At 46.1% G+C, this 16,925-nt stretch overlaps 1 long non-coding RNA gene across 1 annotated transcript in view; it reads right to left on the bottom strand.

Moving 5' to 3' along the window:
- Positions 1-1,570: 1,570 nt before the first annotated feature.
- LOC117203373 (uncharacterized) overlaps positions 1,571-16,925 on the bottom strand; it is a 32,886-nt gene continuing 17,531 nt past the window's right edge. Inside the window, exons 3-6 of the long non-coding RNA XR_004486106.2 lie at positions 13,595-13,626; positions 13,171-13,350; positions 9,437-9,488; positions 1,571-1,945 (exon numbers count right to left, since the gene is read on the bottom strand). This is a non-coding gene — a long non-coding RNA (uncharacterized LOC117203373). The remainder of the gene's footprint in view (positions 1,946-9,436; positions 9,489-13,170; positions 13,351-13,594; positions 13,627-16,925) is intronic.

Here is a 16,925-nt window from a genome sequence, read left to right as displayed (position 1 = left end):
GCTATTCTCTAGACTTAAATGATGTAATGTTTCATTTTGCACTCATCAATAGAATTTCCGTTTCATATTTATCTCCCCTTCTCCCTCAAATTGTGAAACCTGTGAAAAGAGAGCTTATAGTATTCATATTTACCAGTTGAGGATTCAATATTTTTCCCTGGTACTACATACAAGCAGTGCAGTAAATGTTGAATAAATGAATGAATAAAAGAAATTAACAAATGGTAGAAATAAACAAAAGGGAATATGAAAAATACAAAAGAGTGTCTAAACTAAATGTCAATCATTTCTTCCATACCCCAACTACTCCAGATATTCCAGTATGCCACAGTAAAAACCACATTTTACTTGGAAGTAAGGAATTAGAAAGAAAACCTGAAATCACTAAATACTCATGGCCCAAACTATCCAAGAACACTAAGTGTCCAAGTGCTAACGTCCCAAGGAGACAGGCCCACCAACTGGCAATCTGCACAAGTAGGTCTGCAAGAAGTACCATGGATACACCTGTGGGAGATGGGATAGGAGCTTAGCATGGCCTCTGGACCCCACCCAGTCCCCTGTGTGAGCCCTCTGAAGACAGGGGCTGCAATGCAGAAGCAGAAGTTGTGGATTCACTACGTGTAGTGCTGTCTTAGTGCCCAAGATACAAAATGTGTCCATCTCCCCACTGAATAGCAACTGCCACAGGCCCTTGAGGATTTACACTTTCGGAGCATCTGCAGATGGCATCCTTGGCACTGATATCAAACATTGTCCATGGGTACCTGGAGCAGCAAGACACCATCAAGTGGCTTCCAGACATCAACGGAGATGAGGATCTGGAGAGAAAAGGGAGAAATGGATGCATCCATTGTGGGAGAGAATACTGCTGCGAACACTCTCAAGGAAAGAAAAAGACTGATTGAAAATTTGAAGCCTATGTACCCTACTTCAGCAGAGAGAGGTAGAAGCTAGGACGTATTGATTATGCACACTTAACACATATTTTTCTTTTCATTGCATGGAGACATAAGCACCAGGAAATCCATCTTGCACATATAACAATGAACCCTCCAATTTGAAGTTGTAAAACACTCTGCTTAGGGACGAGTATCTCTTTAGTTTGTGTTTTATCATTTTTCTAAGAAAATCTTCTCTAATCCATTCAGTCTGCTATTTTGTACCTTAAAAATAGGTTACTGTTTGCACAAGAATCAGTAAAATAGGATTGGCAAATGCATGATAGGTACACTGCCATCATCCCTTCCCATATCCATTACAGACATTGCTAATCAATCAAGGCCTTGATTGCAGCCTTAGAATCCTGATAAAGCACAATATACCAGCAGCCTTCCTATCAAGGAATCTATACTGGTATTTGATGTTGCTCGTAGTTGTCACCTTCACTTTAAAGATAATAATCATATATTCCGAAGATTAAAACATAGGAAATGAGCTTCATTGCTCAAGAGGTTCTGAGAAGACCCCATGATGCAGCCTTTACTATTAAAAGGGCATTGTCTACCACTGCTGGTTTCCACAATCCATAGAATAGAGCCTGTGAGATTAGGGTAGGGGCCATCATGCAAGGAAGAGCTTACTCAGGTAGCAACTTGGTAAACTTGCACTTGCCTTAGTATATGTCTCTGTGGCACTGGTGAGTATTCGTTTGCATTGGAGAAACTAAGGAAATCCAGAACACTTTCCAAGGAGGTGGTTTCTCAGGGTTAGCAGGCCCCAGGATAGGAATAGGAGGTTCATTCTCTTTGGCCATCTCTTCCTCGAAGTGATAAGGCAGAGCATTGGGGCTCGTTGCCTTTCTCCTGGGACATGACCTTTTCAATATATGAAGGCCCTCAGTCAATATGCTCATATACTGAGGCCATCACAGAAACAGGAAAATATCACAACACAAAGAATGCCTCAGGCCAGGAGCATCTTCTCAGGCTTCTCTTCTCACTGCCTAGAATAAGAAATTTGAAGAGCAAGTTGCTTGTTTTGTGCTTTTTGTTTTAGCTCTCGAATGTTACGTGTTTTGCATATACAAATTACCTCATGTGATCCCCACATCCAACCTATGAATTATCCCCATTCTTAAATGAGTACATGAAGACCCAATGGGATTAAAGTGCCCACAGTCACAGAGCCTGAAGCGGCCAGATCAGTATTCAGATCAGGTCTGTCACAGCAAAGCCAATGTTCTCTCCCCACACACTGGAAGTCCACCTCAGTGTGCACCTACCTGTGCACCCAGAATACTTTTAGGACCATGTATGCCCCTTCCTTCCCTCTCTCTGGACTGAAGTTTCAAGGGCCTTCTTTATCGCTGGCCCACCCTGACTGCTTTGTGTGCCATGTCTGGGTCCGGTAATATTACAAACCACAGAGAAGGCCCATCCCTATAGTTTCACTCTCTGCAACACAAAAGAATTCAAGGGAATCTTCTCTGAGGTTTTATTCCCTGATCCAGGGAATATCTAACCAGGCTATTAAAAGCCTCTTGTGGGGTCTACCTCTGGTTGTTTTCAACCAGAAGTAGATACGATTTCATGAACACATGTTACTGATAGGCTGTTGGTTGGTGGGAGTAGGAGACAGTGAAATGGAAATAAGGTCACTGTCTGAGATTTCAACTCTTCAATCAACAAATGCACTCTGGGGGTGATACTAACAATATTTAATAGCAGGTATGAAACAGGTATCAGCCAATGAGAATGAGCAGATCTTGGAAGCTCCCCTGCTGTGCCAGACATCATGAACCTGTAGACTGCTGAACTGCGGGGACATGTGGTAGGATGGTGGGGTGCAATGGGAGGACTCAGGGCAGTGACTGTCCCCACTAGTAAGAAAGTTTTCAAATATTTTAAAAACTGGTAGGGCCATGAAGGTGGTACAGCAGTGGAACGTCAGCCCTGGATATGCTCCCAATAACGTGACTGGCCTACAGCCTGATGGAATGTTTTAACACTCAGGAAGAGTGTGTTGATCAGAAGAGGGAGGCGGTTAGTCACAGAGGCAAATGCCAACATCCACATCCATCCTGATGCTGATCCAGAAGAGATTTTGATCCACTCAGCAGGACTAGTCAGTGGTGGAGAGCAACCCAGCTTGCTCTCTGAGCCTACATCCATTAAACATTCAAGCTACATAACGAATCCCCTCATTCTATTTCCATATTTATTTTTATTTATTTATTTTTTTGCAGTACGCGGGCCTCTCACTGCTGTGGCCTCTCCCATTGCGGAGCACAGGCTCCGGACGCGCAGTCTCAGCGGCCATGGCTCATGGGCCCAGTCGCTCCGCGGCATGTGGGATCCTTCCCGGACCGGGGCACGAACCCGTGTCCCCTGCATCGGCAGGTGGACTCTCAACCACTGCGCCACCAGGGAAGCCCCATATTTATTTTAAAATTTATTTTGTTTGAACTCCTGTGCTGCTTTTGCTCTGTGAAACAGTGAAGATGAAACCATTTTTAGACGGTCAAGTGCATGTTGAGCTAAGGTAGAGGAAGTAGTAGAAGTTTGTACCATCACTGCTTTCAGCACCCTTCCCTGATCAGGTTGAAGTCCCATAATTGACACAGATACTGGCCAGGAGTATATTCCTAGGAAAAGCTTGATTTCACCATGCCTCGGTATGTTTAACTTGATAAGTCTTGAAAGAACCGTTGGAGTGATACCACTCAAGTTTTACATTAAATTTGAGTTATAAAGAAAAATTTAAAAAGACAAGTGGAATTATTTCCCAAGTATGGGTAATGTTGAAAATGTTACCAGGTTCAAGGAGGGTTTGATGAGTCCAAGGATGTCAAATTTGAGCAGATTAGTGTCTTCTCAAGTCCTTTGAGATTTATGTGATAGAGAGATACTGTCTTTCAGAAAGATGGTGTTGTCAAAGGGGACTACCAGGCTGGTTGAAGGTTGAGAGTGCCAAACCCTAACCACTAGACACTCAGGGAACGCCTTGAAGGATGAATCTGACCCGTCTGATGATACCCTGTGGGACTACGGAAGTTAGCTGTAGTCAAAATGGCTAATAGGACCAACCCCACACCCGTGTCTAAACCTCCAACCTCTAAGTGTTCCAAACATGAAGGCTTTGAATACACGGATTGGGAGGCTTGCACCATCAATGAAAGAGCTGACTGAGCAGGACCCTGAGGGGCTCCTGGACACAAAAGCCTTTCTGTGTCCCCCACTTCTTTTTTTTTTTTTTTTTTTTGCGGTACGCGGGCCTCTCACCGTTGTGGCCTCTCCCGTTGCGGAGCAACAGGCTCCTGACGCGCAGGCCCAGCGGCCACGGGCCACGGCCCACGGGCCCAGGCGCTCCGCGGCACGTGGGATCCTCCTGGACCGGGGCACGAACCCGCGTCCCCCGCATCGGCAGGCAGACTCCCAACCACTGCACCACCAGGGAAACCCCCCACTTCTTGATTACAGGAAATAGTCTTCATTCAGCCTCCATGACCTTGCCTGAGTTTCAATGACCAGGTTCAAACAGTTGCTAATTAGGGAAGGGAGTGGATACGGAGATGAGGGAGGAACAGTCAAGAGAAACAATAGTGCAGCCTTGGGGCAGGGTCCTGGCTCCTCCTCAAGGGGTACACATAACAGTATCTTGGAGCTGTTTTGCAGATACTGAAACCCCACCAGGTGGGAGAAATTAACGGTATGCTGCCAACAAGCACACAGACCCCAGACCGGTTGGAACCAGAAGGCCGATGATGCTGACTCCTGATGACCTCACCACCAACCAATCAGAAGAATGTCCATGAGCTGATCACGCCCTCTTTGAACCATTACTATAAAACTTCTCACTACCCCCTCCAGGTTAGGACACACAGTTTTGAGGGCGTTAGCCCACTGTGGCCCCCTTTGCCTGGCAAAGCAATAAAGCTATTCTTTTCTACTTCACCCAAAATTCTGTCCCCAAGATATAATTTGGTGTCGGGGTACAGAGGCCGGATTCGGCTTCAGGGCTGGGGCAGCAAAGTACACATAGGCCAGCACTGAAAATTTCTGCCTGCTGCAGTGAAACAGGTGGTTCCCAAGAAGTTGCTGCAAATGCCAAGAACCTCCAAGAAGCTGCCGCTGCCTTCATAGGCCGGCAACACTGAATCAAGGACTCAGAAACGGCCACACCAATAATCTCCACCGCCTAGAGCACAAAGCAAGTAATTCACAGGTTTGCCAGAAGCCCCTGCAAGCCTTGAGTCTGCCATCTATCCACACATCTGCCTAAACTGCCTCTGGAGTATAATGGCGTTTTTTTCTATCCACCTTCGAAATCTCACGTGAGTGACTCTCACTGGCAGACTCTAACTAGGAACTGCTTAGGGAAGGGGAGCCTGGGAAATAACGGTTCCCAGCTTCTCCTCTGTCAGACCTTAGATACAGACGGACGTGATTTTGAGCTAAAAACAGACATAACTCAGCACAACACAGTAGGTCATACTTGCTGAATAAATGAGCACGTGAACTTGAACGTCCACCCCTGAATACTCTGAAGTGGCCACATCTTCATACAGCCTTTTAGAAACTAGTCAGACACATTCTAAGGTTCTGGTGGCTGAGAGACAGAAACTTATTTGCAGACTTTCTAAGAGAGGGACCTCAGCTGATCCCTAAAACTCAATGGTTCCCAAATTATGAAAAAGAAGAACCTGGAAGAAATGATGCTCTTTGCAAAATGCCATGCTCTGCCAACCCCCTTAAAATATCAGCACAGTGAACTCCATCAGATGAAGTACCAGTAATTTTACTAGGAGGAAAGTTCTATATGTAGACTGGGGACCCACATGTCCACAAAGAAACAAGCTGTCAAACCAAGCATGGTCAACTGTTTCAGAATTTTTCCATTAATATTCATTTGCTGCTCGTTCATTTCTTTGGTTGTCTGCTAGTGCTTGCTACCAGAAAAGTGGTAGCAGGCATCAAAGTTTAAGAATGAGTTTTGCGAGAAATTTTGGAGAAAATGATCTTCTTAAAAATGGCAGGTTTTTATCCTTCTGCAAATTTTGAAAGGATTCCCGCTATTCCGGACTAACCCCAGACCACTCCAGCCCAGCATTCCACTGGGCAGTTTGTTACCATGCAATGGATTTGGATCAACCACCTGAAAGAGTATTAAAGTGCTGGCCTAAAAATTTTTTTTAAATGCAAAGAAATGGTAATAACTTGCCACCCAATTACCCCAATAAACTGCTCCTACTAGAAACAACACTTAAAGGTGGGGATCGTTAAGGATTTTTCCAAGTCTCAGATTCCATGAACTGCGCATCTCTAGAAGTCCCATGCCAAAAAGTTCTTATAAGTGGCTCAAAATCATGGAAATGTGCTGAACTAAGTAGACAAATGTCACCAACCCTACAGTAGAAACACAATGAGGGAAGTACAAAAGGGTCTTCTACCAGAAAAAGCATAGATATTGAGAGCTGAGAGAGGGAGAGAGAAGTAAAGAATACGTACACAAGCATGCAGTTCAAGGCCATGGCCTGGAGTTTAGACTTTGGACTTTCATCAGCTTCCTTGATTTAACTATTGGTTTTAAGGGAGAAATGAAGTAGAGCCCTCTCCTAAGAATCTGAAAACACACACAGGGGTAAGGAAGCCCTCCGGAAAATATGGGAATGGGACCTTGACTCTTCCCAATGTCAAATATATTTATTTTAAAACTTGTGTGATGGACTGTCTTGCTATAACCAAAACCAGATGATGAAAAGGACATCATGTGCCCTCAGAAAGGAAACTCTCCAGAGGACAGACTCTGGACTGTGTGACCCAGACCCAACAGGAGGGTCAAGTTCAGTGGAGTTACAGGCAAAGTATATGCAGTGGACACTGAAACCTGAACCACCTGTGATCCTGCCAGCCTGGTTCCATGGAAGATGTCTAGTCTTAGAATAAAATCTAAACTCCTTACCATGGCTGGCAAGATCCTAGGTGATTAGAACCACCAATCCAGGCTCCTAGCACATCCCTTCCTATTCTCTAAGCTCCAGCCACACTGGATTTCTCAGTGTTGCTCAAATGCACTGAACTTATTCCAGCCTCAGAGGCTTAACACCTGCTACTTCCTCAATTCTTGCCCAGATCTTCTGAAACAGAGACCTTTCCTAACACCCCATGTAAAAGAATTTCCATCACCCTAGCCAGCCACTCTCTTTCCCATCTCTCGCCTTTATTTTCTTCAGAGCACTCACCACCATCTGAAATTAAAGTATGTACGTACTATCTGCCTCTACCACTAGGACATAAACTCCATGGAAATGAGGATCTTATCTTTCTCAGTGATGACATAAATGAGTTGAAGGTATGTACCAACAAAAGAGAGGACTCTCGGAGCCACACATGCCTCCTCAACTATTTGTTCATTTATTCTTTCATTCATTCGAAAAAAATCTGCCCTGTGCCAGGCACCATTCTAGGTGCTGGGAGTAAAGCAATGAATATAACCCCTGTCCTCCTGGAGCTGACATTCTAGTATGCAGAGATGGCCAGTAAATAAATATGACAGTGTCACGTATACCATGAAGAAAAATAAAGCTGGGTATGAAAAATAGATGTTTAAGTTGGTATTTCATATGGGGTGTTCAGCAAAGACTTCTTTAGGGAAATGACACTTAGACCAGAGGCCTAAAAGAAATGAGGAAGAGACTATGGGATACCAGACAAGAGTCAATATTGCTCCATGCAGAATAAATAGGAAGTGCAAAGACCCTGTGGTGGCAGTATGCTTGGTACCGTCAAGGAACATCAAGGGGCCAGGGTGGCTGAGGTAGGGTGCACAGAGGGGACAGAGATAGAAAATGATGCTGGATGATTAGTAGGGCCAGATCCACAGAGAGGAGCTGTGGAGGCTCATACTTAGGTCTTAGGGGAATCAAGCAAGCAAGTCCCTGAGAAGGTAGAACTTTGAGGTCTGGTCAATCTCAATCTCTCTGGGTCTTCCAGGATTTCAGCATGAACCTCATTACTCGATCACATGTCCACATTTATGGCAAGCAGCTTTGAAGGCTGCAGCAGCTTTTTATCCTCCTGGAAAGAGGCAGCAAATAAGCAAGGAGGAGAAGTCCTCTGTACAAGGGTGGCAACCCTGAGGGAGCACAGGGAAATCTGGGGAAGAAAACAGCTGCAGGTAATAGCCTCTGTGATTCAGCTATTAAAGGAATTAAGGCCCTACTGTGACCTTGTTTAGGGAATCTCAGATTACTGAGAATGGGTTACTTGTGAAACGTATGTCTGAATAGACCTGTATGTTCACTGTTGTGAGTGCCTATGTTAACACATGCTATGAAGCCTTACAGATATTCTCTGATGTCTCTCTCAGTGGGGACAAACGTGGAGTCACACCAAGTCCTTCATTTACATGGAGGAAACTAAGGCCCAGAGAACTGAAGTCACCTGGCTCAGTGTGCACGGTGTTTAGGAGTCCAGGTCTAGCTCTGCCTTTGACTTCCCCTGTCCCAGCTCCTTCAGGCCTCAGCCCTGGCCCCTGATCAACACACTCAGTCCACGCAGTCTGGCATAGGACACAGCCAGCCGAGGAAGAGAGAGACACGCAAGCGTAAGGGAGAACTCCTTGACCTGCCATGTCGGTGCCACTGAACCTAACAGGGGGCTGATTCAAGGCGAGCTTTTATTCCCTTGCTCTGCACCATGCTGCTACTTCCTTCCACGCTCTGAGGCTATTCCGGAACTTGCTGACAGCATGGAATCCCAGAGAACAGAGATCCCATCAGTAGGCAAAGCAGAAATGAATATTTGCTTGAATTCTTCTCTCCCAAATTTAACCTTCGAAGCAGAGTCCAGCCTACCTGGCCCAAATCATCTGTGTGGCTGAGGGGTGCTCTGTGTGCACGTGTGTGTGTGTGTGTGTGTGTATCTGTGCGTGCACACAGACCTGCTAGCATCTGATTTCCACTTAGCATCAGCCGGTCTTCTCTGATGGTTTTAATTCGGCCATGCCTGGATGAGATGATTAGCCTAAGTAACGTGATCCTGCTCTCCTCCCTCTTCTCACAAAGGTTTAGTCACCTTAAATCTGGCTATCTTCAAGGACATGCTTGAAACAGACGGGATGCAACTCATGGCTTGCTAACATCCCTCCCCTTCCTCACACGCCCTTTAAACATCTCTAAGCTTCAATGTTCCTTCCTCTTCATTTTTCACTCTCCTATCCATTGTCTCTCCTTTCATGGTGTATTAGTCAGGACATTCCAGAGAAACAGAACCAGTAGGAGATATATAAAAATATATAAACACACACACATATATACACACATATATATGTGTATTTCTCTCTCTCTACATATAGAAAACCGATACGATATATATAAATAAATACACATATGTATTTATATTTCTCTCTTTCTCTCTCTCTCTCTCCACACACACACACATACATACACACATATATATAGAAGAGAGAGATTTACTGTTAGGAATTGGCTCACGTGATTATGGAGGCCAAGAAGTCCCAGGTTCTGCTGTCTGCAAGGTGAAGACCTAGGAAAGACAGCGGAATAATTCAGTCCGATTCTGAAGGCTTGAGAAGCAGGGTTGTGGATGATGTAATGCCCAGTCTGAGGCCAGAGGCCTGAGAAGCTGGATGGTGGGACGGGAGGAGAGTGGACAAGCAGCTGGTGTAAGTCACGGAGTCCGAAGGCCAGGAGCTCTCATGTCTGAGGGTAGGAGAAGATGGATGTTCCAGCTCAAGGGGAGAGAGAGAGAGAATTTGCCCTTCCTCCACCTTTTTGTTCTATTCGGGACCTCAATGGATTGGATGATGCCCACGCACATTGGTGAGGGCAGATCTGCTTTACTCAGTCTACCAGTTCAAATGCTAATATCCACCAGAAATTCCTTCACAGATGAACTCAGGAATAATGCTTTGCCAGCTGTCTGCATATCCCTTAGGCCAGTCAGGTTGACACATAAAATTAACCATCACACACGGTTCCTCTGATCGCTCATTTACCACCAACTCCCAACTCTTTAACAGCTGCTCCGAACGCCCTCCTAACTTCAAATGCTAGAGCAGCATGCCTTAGGTATTAAAGGGAGCACATCCTGCCCACTCCCACCTCCCCACTCCCTTAAGAAAATCGTGCCTCTTCCTCCCACTTCCAGTTAGGAAGCTGCTGTACTGCTGTCAACACAATTTCCCAAGCTGGAAACGCTTCTCCCCTCACCTCTCTCATCAAATCGGTCACTGTGTGCTTTCAATTCTCTCTTACGTCTGCTCTTGCCTCTACCACTGCTCCCTTGACCTCAGCTCATCTCTGACTTCGACAACAGAATCCTAACCATCCTCTTGACCACTCGTCAAACCCACCTGCAAGAGGCAGTAACTCACTGTTACTGACTCTCTTCACAAGAAGGAAGGAAACTCCCAACAGGAATCCAGTAAGGTGTGGGCGTGAATGCTGCTTGCGGAATAGGGCCTGCCAGAGTTTCTTCTTTGAAGATGACAATCAAACATTTAAGTGCTGATATGTTTGTTGAGAAAAGAAAATCAACCGTAACACCTTATAAGCGCATGCTCCATGGAAGGGAAGGAGTGTCGGTACACTTTAGATTCTGAGAGATCTCTGGGGGAGTTCTCTGATTTTGATGACTTTCAAGCCACAAGACCTCTCTGAGCTTTGAACGTCCCATCTGTAAATTCAGATGCTAATACTGCCCACTTGGCAGGGCTGTGGTAGGAGGCGTGACAGTGCGTGCAATGCACATCTCTGTCTGCCTGACAAGAGTGAATGACACGAGATTCCACCTTCTCTTCACACTACCTAGTTAATTCCTCCTTATCCACACTCACGCTTCTCCTCAGCAATATCTGAGTGGAGCACGAGAGACTGGACAACCTCACCAATGTGCTAACCTTGAGGGGATTTGAAGGTAAGCAGCCTTTTCTTCTGTGTCCCTAGCCTGGGTGTCAGGCAAACGCTCCCACCGGCTGGCTGACATATGTGGCCGCTGCAGACTAATTTCTTCTGACACGTTGCCTTGAATGCACAGTCACAGAGCATGTGCTGAAGTGCTAAACACCCCCGAACTGTGCACTTTTCAATCTGTGAAAGCTTTTCGGTGGGTCCAGGCTTTTTTTTCTCGACCTGAGGCATCACAATAGAGAAGCACATGGACACTCCGTTGCGGCAATCTGGCATCCTGCAAACGCTCCAGAGCAGCAGCAGTACCTGGGCGTCCCTCTCAGTGAGCCAGACCCCAGCCAACAGCTGCTCCTCTGTGGAAGCTGTGGCCGCATTAATGAGCTTGCAGACAAAGAGCTGACTGTGCGGCCGGTGGCTTGGGGTCTGCGTGCAGGCCGGGGGCGGAGCGCAGGCTACACTCGAAAACCCTAGTCCCTCATTTCCAAAAATTGGTTTGGGGTCCAAATGAGCTAATATGTTTCCCGAGACTTCGATCTCGAAAAGGCTGGATCACGCCTCTGCCGTCTTGAATAATCACGAAAGCTAGCTCCCGGGTTATCTGGCACGGAGAGTTTATAGAGCGTTTTTACACTTCGAACCTTACCATAACCCTAGGAAGGTATTATTTTACAGATGAGGAAATGGAGTCCTTGAATGGTTCAACAACATATACAAGTTCACGTGGCTAATAAAAGGCAGGGCAGTGCGTAAAGCAAGCTCTGTGTGGCTCCAATGTCATGACTTTCTGAAGAATCATCACCAAACTTACTCTCAGCCCCTCCACTCATTGAGATGTCACTGCAACAGCTAAAAGGAAGCCTCTGGGGGCAGGAGCATTCAAGGGAGCCAGCTTTTCTGTTAAGATTTTAAGTCCCTTATCCGCCAGCAAGTTAAGGGAAAACACTAGGGCATCACAGACTTTTTCAAATTCTTACCATCACACCTAAAGGAAGTCACTCCTCTGACTTGCCTGTAGGGATGCTGTAGGAACAATGCATGAGGAAGACTCACGTAATACCCTACGCTACCAGCACGGGCGAGTAACCACTGAAAACAAAGTATACAACAGTTGTAGAAATCAAACCCCAAACGACTTCTTCTACCACTACTACTGCTGCTGCTGCTACCATCACTAAAGTACTAATACAAATAAAACAGCAATGACAGAAACACTCCTACTAACAGGTAGCATGTCCTTAGCCTCTGCCACGTGATAAAGCTTAGGGTTTACATTCATTGCTGAATTCTCTCAATAATCCATCATGGAGGTATTTCTATCCTCTTTCTACAGATGAGGAGTCTGAGGTCTAGAGAGGTCACAGAGCTTGTGCACAGCAAAATGAGGCTAGATGCTCAGGCCACTTGACCCCAACGCTGTGCTATCTCCACCGGCCCATGTCTGCCTTCTCTAAAGGATAGGCAGTCACCAGATGAGTGAAGAGTGTCCAGGAGGTTAGGACACACCCGTAGCACAGTCTGGCCAAGGCTAGAAAAGACTAATAGGTACACAGCGGTTGCTTCCAATCAATCAATGGTAACCATTATTCCTAGGCATCCAGAATATGGGTTTTCATCACCTACATTTCACCTTCTGTCTGGTTGTCAAGAAATAACAGACAAAAGGATGGGTTCTAAAAGGAAGAGGAACCTGGCTTCAGGTGTGAGTTCAATTGAACCCTCTGACAAGTGTTTTAAAAGTACGTGTGTGTGCACACCCCGCAACATCTGTGTCACACGGGTGGAGGATGAGAGCAGAGAGCGGTGGGCTGATTACGTGTCCTTTTCTCCCTCCTGACAGCTATGAAACTACAAGTGGATAGATTATAGTTGAAGATAAAAATAGGCATTATACTGCCACTTTCTCTTCCCAGCTTTTGAGTCGCTCCAGCTTGAAAGCATATTGTAGCATTTTATTGTAGTCTGGGCTCGTGTGGCTTCTCCTGTTTGTGATTCCTTTTTGGAAAACTAGAAACACTCCCTCTCCACGGAGGAATGAACTCAAGTGAGTGAGAGTGAAAGAGAGGCGGCTGTGTGTGTGTGTGTGTGTGTGTGTGTACCCTTGTGTCCCTCCCAGCGCCTCTAAGAGAAGCGAGAAGGCAGAGTGTGAATCTGAATAGAGCGGAAATTGGGAAATGACACAGCTGTTTTTGTTTAAATGTAACCATTTTTAGAATTTCAGGATGCACTAAGCTTCCAAACTAGGCAGCCCAGTCAACCTTAGCTGGGGATGGAGAGTGATGCAAATGCATCGGACTTACCATCCCAAGGTCTACAGGAGATCCTGGCACTGCAGGTCACTCGGTGCAATACATGTTTGGCGCCCTCTTTGGTTATTAAACAGAACTCTACAAGTAGTGGCATGTCAGGTCTCATCCCACACCCCTTCCATTTCCACCTGTCATCTCCATTCTTTCTCCTGAATTTTTATCTTGGGGTCACTTGAAACACAGCAAAGTACTTGAGTGTTTCTCAAAGAAGGTTCCCTGAACCACGGCACCCCCAGTCACTGGGGGTGTGCTTTATCATACCCATTCCCGCACCCACACAGGTCTACTGGATTTGAATCTGTCAGGAATATGAATTCTAACAAGCTCCCCCCCCGCCAGGTTATTCTCACAAACACTACGCTTTTCAAATTCCTGGTAAAGTGGCAAAGAAAAAGGACTTTAGTGTTGCCCTTACCTAGTCTTAAGACAGGATCCGCCACTTTAAACCTGGGGAAAAAGAAAACAAGACACTCAGAGATGCTATTTATTCCCAAAGCGGACCCAGTTGACCTGGGTCAACTCACAGTTTCTCTAGGTTCTGTACATTTATCTGCAAAAGGGGAATGATAATGGTACCTAGTATATGGGGTTGTTGTGAGAATTGACAAAACATATGTATTATTCTACGACAGTGGTTCTCAGCTGGGATTGGAGTGATTGCGTCCACCAGGGGAACATTTTTGGTTGTCTCATGTGGGGTTTTGGGGTGGGGTACTATTATCATCTAGAATAACAAACAGGGACACTACTAGACATCCCATAAGCACAGGGCAGCCCCCAACGATAAAGAATTATCATCCCCAGATGTCAATGGTTGACATTTTGAAAAGCCCAGGCATGGAGCCCAGCATATCACGCCTGGCTTCGAATCCGGTGTGCCACCAGTCCAGCTGTGCAAGATGCGGTAGGTTGCTCAGTTATTTGGAATTCTGATTTCTCCATCTGTAAAATAAGGATAAAAATACCTGCCTCACAAGGTCAGTGAGGATGCCATGAAGTAACATACAAAACATATCTGGTATATTTGCAGTAGCGTCCTTTCTCCTATTTCCTCATGCTGGCCTGACTTAAAAGGGACTGATTCCCACATTCATAAGAAGCAAGGAAGCCTGAGGCTTCCTCACCTTTAATTTGTCAAGTGAGGTGCTTTGTGAGTTGCCTCCAGGCAGGGCACAGATGGCCCGTCATCTGAGCGTGCATGCATGGCCAGGCCCTGTTACTGAGGTTAGGAATTACAGGGCCCCCTGCCGGGTCAAGGCTCCAGGACAGTCCCACAGACAGCCACAGGCTGCAATGCTTGCCCTGAATGCACTATTAATCCCATGATGCTATTTTAAAATAATGGAGAACCAGTTTATTGGGAAAGGACAGTACAAAACCTCAAAATAAATCCAGCTAACAAGATGAAGTTTCTGATCTGGAGAGAACAGAAACGCTGCCCTCTTTAACATTTAGGCCATTGGATCTAGAATGCCCCCGCAAATTACTCTCAATTATCTAGATGAATGGAAGACAGCAGAGGTATGCAACGATTTAGATTTTACATAGAATGCAAAGAGCCTCGAGGGTATGCAAGATTTAGATGTATACATCCAACCTGGCTGGTGTTTCTGGGTGCCCCACCCCAGATACTCTCACGTCAAGCTTGCTCTACTGTCAGTGGGTAGGGGAGGCTTGGAATTTCACTACTCTGGAGGCAACTTTAACACACAACGATCACAAACATAGGACAGGGCTGGGTTGTTATATTGCTAACTTGCGTGAGCAGGAGAGAGAGACACAGAGACCCCACCCTAGCCAATTTCTCTGTAGGTCTCAAGGTCACTCAAGTCATCTTCATCCCCCCTCTTCCTCTTTCCAGCACAATCAATCCTAACCGATCCCTGGTCAACTGAACACACATTTTCCTGTCCACCTAAGGTGCTCAAAGCACAAAATGACCAAAGGCATGGTTCACGCCCTCCAGGAGTGGTAAAGATAAAGAAAAAAAGATCACTCCCCTCCCAGAAAATTAAGGGCTGCCGTGCCATGCCCTAAGATACAAACCAGAATCTGGCTTCTCACTCTGCTGCTTGAACCCAGTCACCCGTCTTCCTGCTGGGATGGGGTGGGAAGGGAGCAGCTGAAGGGCTCTGCGCTAGGATTTTTCCTCCAGATTGAGATGGAAACAAGCAAACACCACACAACTGGTACCACAGCATGGAGCCTGCGATCAAGTCAGCAGGCAGGTGCCGCCTTGCCCTCCTGCATCGCCATCACGCACAGCTGCATCGGCTTGTACTTCTCATTCCGGTCAAACCAACTATAACTGCATCCTGCTCATCAGGAAGTCTTCCGTTAAGGAAAGTCTGACTGATACCTGCAGAGCGCCAAGTCCAGAGAAGCTCTGGACCCCCAGACAGCGCTGGGCCTGGGGGATTCGGCCCCCGGTCACTGATCCTGCCACACAAATGGAAAGCTGTGTCTGTATAAAAAGGCTCCTGCCTGGGGCTCCTTACTGTCATCTTCTACTCTCCATCTGCTCCTTAAGACAGCCCTTGAGGGATGGAAGTAGCATCTTCATTTTATAGTGGAACAAACTGAGGCTCAGAGAACAGGAAAGGGCCTCTTTCCCCAAAGGCCTCATCAGCCATAAACTTCACTTTACATTGAAATATGTACAAGGGGTGAAGAAAGAATCTCATCTTGTTACTCTCTTGCTTAAAACCTTCTAAAAGCTTTCCCATGGCCTGAGACAGTACTTCTCAACCCTGGCTACACGTTGGCAATACCAGGAAGTTGCAGAAATGCCTATGTCCTGGCCCCAACCCAGACCAAGTAAGCCAGAATCGATGAGGGTGGAATTCAGGCTCCGCATTGGAGGGTTTTCTTTTATTTAAAGCTGTTGAGGGATTCTCAAATGCAGTCAAGATGAAGCACTGCTGCCCTAAGGGATTCGTGTCAAGCTCCTTGACTTCCCTTGCCAGGTCTGTGCAGCCAGGCCCTCACTTATCTCTTTAGCCTCATCTCTTACCCCTCTCTCTCCCATCTCACCCTCAGTGCTTCATCCATGTGAGGCCAGCGTGGGCTTCTGCAGAGGATTACACATGCACACCTCTTTGCTTCAGTGCCCCACCATTTCCCTAGAATGCCCCTCCCTCTCTTCTTCACCTGACTAATTTCTATTTTTTCTTTGAGATTGAGCTCAGCACAGCCTCCTCCAGGAAGGAAGCTTTCCCTGACACCACCTGGTGATCCTCCCAGGCACTTTATGTGAGCAAACCCTATCACTCGAAGAGATCACGATTGATCTTTGCTTGTCTCCTCCCTCACTGTAGTGAGTGCCTCGACCAGGTCACATCCTACACACCTTCTCAGCCTCAGGACACAGCACCAGAGCACTTACAAAGTCTGCTGGCCTAGAAGAATTAAAAGCACAGACTCACAGACCTACTTGTGCACCTATGTTCATAACAGCATTATTCACAATAGCCAAAAGGGGGAAATGACCCAATTTCCATCAACAGATGAGTGAATAAACAGAACATGTAATGGAACATTATTCAGCCTTAAAGAGGGAGAAAATTCTGACACATGCTCTAACATGGATGAACCTTAAAAACATTAATGCTAAGTGAAATAAGCCAGACACAAAAGAGCAAATATTATATGATTCTACTTATATGAAGTACCTAGAATAGGCAAACTCAGAAAGTATAATAGAGGTTACCAGGGGCTGGGAAGAAGAGGGGAATGGGGAGTTACTG

This window comes from Orcinus orca, chromosome 6, assembly GCF_937001465.1.
Source record: "Orcinus orca chromosome 6, mOrcOrc1.1, whole genome shotgun sequence".
Classification (NCBI taxonomy): Eukaryota; Metazoa; Chordata; class Mammalia; order Artiodactyla; family Delphinidae; genus Orcinus; species Orcinus orca.
This window is presented reverse-complemented; position numbering and strand designations above follow the sequence as displayed.